A 7146-nucleotide genomic window follows, 5' to 3' on the forward strand; every position below is an offset into this window, starting at 1 on the left:
TGACTATCTTAAAATTAGTACTTCTGTTCCTCAAATGACAGTAAAGAGAATGAAAAGGTAAGTTATAAACTGGGACAGATAGAATACAAGCCTATAGGAGACTGGTAGCAGGAACAACTCCAAATCATTTAGTAAAGCGTAACAAGGGGCACCTGACTGGCTCAGTCGGTGGAGCATACGACATTTGATCTTGGGGTTGTGCGTTCGAGCCTCCCGTTGGGTGTGGAGATTACTTAAAAATAAAATCTTAAAAAAAAGTAAAGCGTAACAAACCCAATACATATACAGCAAAAGATACAAAGAGGCATTTCATAGAAGAGGAAACTTATGTAGCCAATACTATGAATATTATAAAACATGAATATTATATGAATCATGTGAGCGTCTAGGGAGTGTCCAGAAAGAATGAACCACAGATACAAAGACTTTTAGGAATATCAAAGAATCCAGTGCAGAGGGAGTAGAGTGAGCCAGGATAAAAATGATAAGGAGATGAGGTCAAAGAGGTGATGAGGGAGCCAGGTTGCAGACCTTGAAGACCATTCTAAGAACATCAGTTTTTGGGGGCACCTGGGTGGCTCAGTTGGTTAAGTGTCCAACTTCAGCTCAGGTCATGATCTCACAATTTGTGAGTTCGAACCCTGTGTCAGACTCTGTGCTCAGAGCCTGGAGCCTGCTTCAGATTCTGTGTCTCCCTCTCTCTCTGCCCCATCCCCACTCGTGCTCTGTCTCTCTCTCTGTCTTAAAAATAAATTAAAAAAATTTAAAAAAGAACATCAGTTTTTTTTTAATGTTTATTTATTTTTGACAGAGAGAGAGAGAAAGAGAGAGTGAGCATGCAAGCAGGGGAGGGCAGAGAGAGAGGGAGACACAGAATCTGAAGTAGGCTCCAGGCTCTGAGCTGTTAGCACAGAGCCTGACATGGGGCTTGAACTCATGAACTATGAGATCATGACCTGAGCTGAAGTCAGACACTTAACCAAGGCACTTAACTACCCAGGCACCCCCAAGAACATCAGTTTTTACTGTGAATGAGACCCATTCACAGTAAGTCAGACACTTAACCAAGACACTTAACTACCTAGGCACCCCCAAGAACATCAGTTTTTACTGTGAATGAGACCCATAGAGGATTTTGAAAAGAGGAGTGACATCATTTAATTAACTTTTTAACAGGATCCCTTTTGCTGCTTTTTATGAGTTGAGGGGAAGAAGACAAGCGAAAAAGCAAGATCAGTTGGGAAGATTCTGCAGTAGCCCAGATTGCCTACTGCTACTTCTACCTCCACTGTGCACAGGTACCACAGCTTGTATTGCTAACAAAGATATGGGATATAGCAGTTAGGACTATGGCCTCTGGTGCATCTTTTTGACACTCAGCAGAATCAGTTCTATGTATGTCTTTATTCTCCACATCATTCTTCTCTGAGCCAAGGGTACCTTACCTTGAGGGGAGTTTCTGGTTAGGAGCTTCAGGAGATGGGTCTCATAATGTAGTAAACCCCGTGAATACAGGGTGTGCAAAATGTGCCAGGCAGCCAGAAGGCATGACTAATGCCCACTACAGTCCATCCCTTTGTTGCCCAACATCAGTATGTACTCTCCCTCCAAACATAAACCAAATAAAGAAGCAAATAAACAAAAATGCTCCCTCAAATAATGCAACTGTAACTTGTACAAATCAAAATATGCAGTCTCCAAAAGAGTGAATCCCAGGTAACAGTCAATACATCTAACTTCACATTTGGAATTTCTAGGTGATGTTCATTCATTTTCTGGTTCTGTCACGATCCTATCTTGTGGAATAATTGGTTAAGATATGGCGTGCTTGGGGCGCCTGGGTGGCGCAGTCGGTTAAGCGTCCGACTTCAGCCAGGTCACGATCTCGCGGTCCGTGAGTTCGAGCCCCACGTCGGGCTCTGGGCTGATGGCTCAGAGCCTGGAGCCTGTTTCCGATTCTGTGTCTCCCTCTCTCTCTGCCCCTCCCCCGTTCATGCTCTGTCTCTCTCTGTCCCAAAAATAAATAAACATTGAAAAAAAAAAAAAAGATATGGCGTGCTTTAAGTCAGTTAAGTGTCTGACTTTGGTTCAGGTCATGATGTCGCGATTCATGAGTTCAAGCCCCATGTCGGGCTCTGTGCTGACAGCTCAGAGCCTGGAACCTACTTCGGATTCTGTGTCTCCCTCTCTCTCTCTTCCCCTCCCCTGCTCACACTCTGCCTCTCTCTCTCTCCAAAATAAATAAACATAAAAAAATTTTTTTAAAGATATAAATAATATGCCCCTTATAAAATAATAGGGGGATGGGTGACAGGTAATAATAAATTTCTAATACATTATGAATCTGTAGAAGACAAAGTATGAAAGAAAATATAGGTAGAGCCAATAACCTTTTTTTTTTTTTTAATGTTTTTATTTCTTTTTGAGACAGAGAGATAGAACATGAGCAGGGAAGGGACAGAGAGAGAGGGAGACACAGAATCTGAAGCAGGTTCCAGGCTCTGAGCTGTCAGCACAGAGCCCAACACAGGGCTTGAATTTACAGGCTGTGAGATCATGACCTGAGCCAAAGTCGGAAGCTCAACCGACTGAGCCACCCAGGCGCCCCGAGCCAATAACCTTTTAAAACTACCTGGAAAACCTGTTACCTGCCTTTTGGGTAGCAGGAACATTATTTCCTTGTGCAAATCAGAATTAATCATTAAATGCTGAACCCTCTTTATATCATGTTACTCAGTGATTTTGAGGACACCAAAATGGCTATATGGCACTCTCAATTTCGAATTCAATGGAATAAATATGAGGGAATAGTTTCTCCTTGAATATTAAGACCTCACCAGCAAAGCCCATAGATGGTAATTTTTTAAATAGGAGGGAGCAAATATTTTAGTGGTAGATAATTAGGTGTTAATACTAATAGGTGCTATCCCAGTCTCCATTTTGGGTACCCAGACCCTAAAAAAATGCCACATATTGGTTCTGATGAGACCATGTACTGGATGTGAGGGCAATACCCACCTTTGCAAGGTATGGTCTTCTAGATGGTACTCTTTTTCAGTTTTTAACAGTTTTAGAATAGTAGAGCTCTAAAATGTCTGAGCTTTGTGGGTGATGAGGCACTGAATAAAACCAGCAAATCTCAAGAGCATCAACCCATTGCTTTACTTTTTTCACTATAAAAGAAGCTCTTTGGTCCAAAGTAATGTTATGTGGGAAGCATGATCATAAGGAATTCATAATATCTATAACTGGCAACAAATTTAATTTCCAAGGAGTATCTACCCCAGTAAGGAGAAAAAAAATCATCACCTCTTTCATAGTGGAAGAAATCTAGCTGACTGGTCAACATGGTGATGACATAATCCTGTTGCTCATGGTTGGATACTATAGCAAACTGACAGTAGTGAGGTAATCCTTAGTAAGGGTAAATCCACATTGTTAATACTGTGAATAACTATATGGTTCATGAACCCAATGAGCAAGCATTGGGGTGGCTGGATGAAGCTAATATCCACAGAGCATGTCATCCTCACCTCTTAATCACAAAACACTTCTACAGAGGTAAGACAAAGAGAAGAGATACAAATATTCTTACTCTCTCGATACATTCCAAAGGGTCCTTCCACATACTTCTTCCCAAATGCACTCGCTATCAGTACTCCCAAGTGTGCTCTTTTCAAGTCATTTATCCTCAAAACTAACCTCTGGATATGAATCAGTGTAGACACCTCATGCTGTCTTTTTTAAATGTAGAACACACATGAGATTTAGCTCTCCCAGTTCTGGCCATTGGGTGAATTTCCCTTCCCAATCAGTCTATAAAACTCCCTATGAGGGGCTGCAAATCTCCAGCAGTATATTTCTAGTGGTTGTCAGCATATCGTGCCATTATCTAGAGATCAGGCTCAACTTTTTGCAACTGGTCATACAGAACTCTTCATGAATCTGTAGCTCTGAGAGAGGCAGAAGTAGCAATGAGAGTACACACACTGGGGGTATGAGACATTTTAGGACTTGCTTGGGCCTGTCCTATTTATAACCCTCCACTTGATGAAATGTTGTTGATCCTGCCTTAATAACATGGTAGACCAGATGACATTCTGCTTATAATATGGACCCAGGTTGCAGTTGTCTGTGTACCATAAATAGGTGTGTAGTCTCTACCAGGGACCCAATGCAAGGCAAGAGCTATTTCACAAAAAAGGATGATAATTTCTTATCAAAGTGAGTGTGGATCTACTCCAAAATCCTAGGGGCCTCTGCCATAGTGTCTCCTACTTGGGATTTCCACAAACTCCTTCAGCATCCTGATTGGCTACAGACATTCTCAATACCATTGGATCCTTGATTAAGGACCAAGTGGTCAAAGAGCTTGTATTGCAGCCTGGACCATCTGCAAAGCCTTCTCTTTCTCTGAGTCCCACTCAGACCATATAGCCTTATGAAGCACAGAGTAAATAGACCCAACCATGCTGCTCTCCAAAATCCAAAGAAAACAAGCATTGTCCCTCTGTCTTAACAGATATATGGTGGGAAGTTCAGGAACTTTTCTTTCACCCTGGGAGGAGAGATACCCTGACATCTGGCAGCAGAAAGCCCATGAAAATACAAGTCTCTGTGTAATTGGGGCTTTATTTCCTACCGCCGTCATTCATTTGTCTTACCAATGCAGCTAAAAAGCTGCTATTTTCTACTCTCCAGGTCTTACTGGCATGCTTGAAACTGGGCAAGGCCTTCACCACCAGAGCTAGATTTTGACTGCTGTACAGGTCAAGTTGGACTTTGTGGTCCGTTCAGTGCTAATGGTCCCTGTGGGTCAAATTGAGAGTAGGGTGCAAAATATCAAAATTTTAAAGAAAGACAGAATCAGTATTAATGTTTTCTTTTAGCCTCAGGCTTCAATATGGCTTGGCATGATACTGATATTTTGTTCATGGGGCGTTTGGGTACTAATTTTGAATGAAAAAAAAATACTGCGTTAAAATATTATTTATTTTGATTACTGAATTTTTTTGGTGTGATTTTACATTTTACACCCATGGCAAGTATCTCACTTGCCTCATCCTAGTCCCAGCCTAAATTATCATTAATCAACCTTCAGACCCTGCTGCCCTTAACTGTAACCACCTTATTTCTAGCTGTTAATTGTTTTTCTTGGTCTCTGCTGGCCTTTAAATCCAACCAGGCCACAAAAACAGTCCCATAATCTCATTTCCTTAAGGTCTGCTGCTTGCTACCACATCCAATGCCACTTCTTTGTACCAGTCACAGTACTTGGATGCAAACAGAACAACCTACTCTTGCTAATTTTAACCCCAAACAGGATTTGTTAAAAGATACTGAATAACTCACTCTGTGTATGAGGGCCAGATAATGAGGCTTGGAGGCTATGTGGTCAGGAATTAAACCATTAGACCCCTCCAAGGAGAACAGTTGCTGCTGATGCTGGGCACAGGCACCGCCAGTGCTAGGCACACAGTGCAAGGCTGGTACCACAGAGACCTGCTGTACTTGAATGCTGATGGCCTTGCCATCAGGCTCATAAGGATCAATTCTGCATGGCACCGCATCCCCCAGTGGGAAATGAAAGGGAAATTCGGTATGGAAGTAGAGTGTGGGATGTTGCCCAAGAAAGGGGGGTATGAGTAAAAAAAAACCACAATTACTGCCCAGGGATCTGGGGACATGGCATAAGACAAATTACACTTCACACTAAGGATGGCAGAGCAGAAATAGTGGAGCCTGGGACACAGATGACATCGTGGTTATGTTGTTCCAGCCTGGGGTGTCTCTCCGCAGATTTTTTTTTGTTATATAAGAAAAGTTGCCCTGGTTTATAGTTTGTAGCAGATGAAGGTATTCTTAATTGATGATTGACCAAGAGGAAGCCATTCTGAGGAGGTAAGAAGAAAGCAGAAACCTGCTTGAGGGACCAAATTATAAAGATACTGTGAGTGAGGAATATATCAGATAAATGGACAAGTGTGAATGAACATGAAACCACAAGTGCAAGAATAGTAAACAAGAGAAACCAGGAAGAACTCATACAAGAAATAATAAACATAGAAATTTATGAAATACTGGGGAGTCTTCGTGGCCCAGATGGTTAACTGACTGACTCTTGATTTTGGCTCAGGGCATGATCTCATGGCTCGTGAGTTTGAGCACCGTTTTGGGCTTTGTGCTGACAGCATGGAGCCTGCTTGGGATTCTCTCTCTCCCTCCCTCTCTGCCCCCCATACTCCCGCCCCTGCTGCTTGTGTGCCCTCTCTTTCTTTTGAATACATTACTGAACATTCATGAAGGTCAGGGATTCTCAGTAAGGGTGAAACCAATCCAAGAATGAGGAGCTGGACATTTGTGGGACAACTGCTGCCATTAAATGTGGGGAGCCCACAAATGCTGATGTCCTGAAATGCAAAAAACATTCTTGTAAATGAAGAATTGTCCCACACCACCACAGTTTTTTAATATCCTGCTGGATATTTAAATAGGTGAAAACCTGCTAATGATTACCTGAGCCTATAGCCTATTTTACATATAAACACAGTGTGTGTTTTTTTTTTAGATGGTTTCAATACATACCAAATTTTCTAGGTATGTAACTACCAAGGCAGTTGAGGCAAAATTGCACTTTCTATTCAGAACTTTATCATGAGCTTTGTCATTTTGGAAAAATCACATTAATGGTGGCAACACTGCTTACAGTATTTACATCACCAACATATGTGTAGAAGTCTGCATTTGTAGCTGTAATGTTTATGGTAAGTGTATATACAGGTGTAACAATATGTTAGTTGTCTTGGGCATTTTTGTATTACAATTTTCTTTCCATTAATGTTCCTATTTATGTCGTTAGGGCATTATATTGAGTTTTAAAAAATTATGAATGGTGAGGGATTATACTATCTGTGAACTTAATTTTAGGAAGGCAAAGAGTTGTAATAAAATATTTGTTGCGAAAAGGAGACTGTGTGTCATTTGAGAATCTGCACTTGAAAAAGATCAATAGCTTATAAATAAGTTAATTTTAAAAATAGTACAAGAGAAAATATTGTCAACTCATAGAAGGCAAGAAGGGAATAAATGAAACAAGAAACATGTTAAAGGAAAAACAAAACAAGATGGCAGAAATAATTCAAATAT

The sequence above is a fragment of the Herpailurus yagouaroundi genome, unplaced genomic scaffold (assembly GCF_014898765.1).
Source record: "Herpailurus yagouaroundi ecotype Mexico unplaced genomic scaffold, PumYag 194, whole genome shotgun sequence".
In the NCBI taxonomy this organism is placed as follows: Eukaryota; Metazoa; Chordata; class Mammalia; order Carnivora; family Felidae; genus Herpailurus; species Herpailurus yagouaroundi.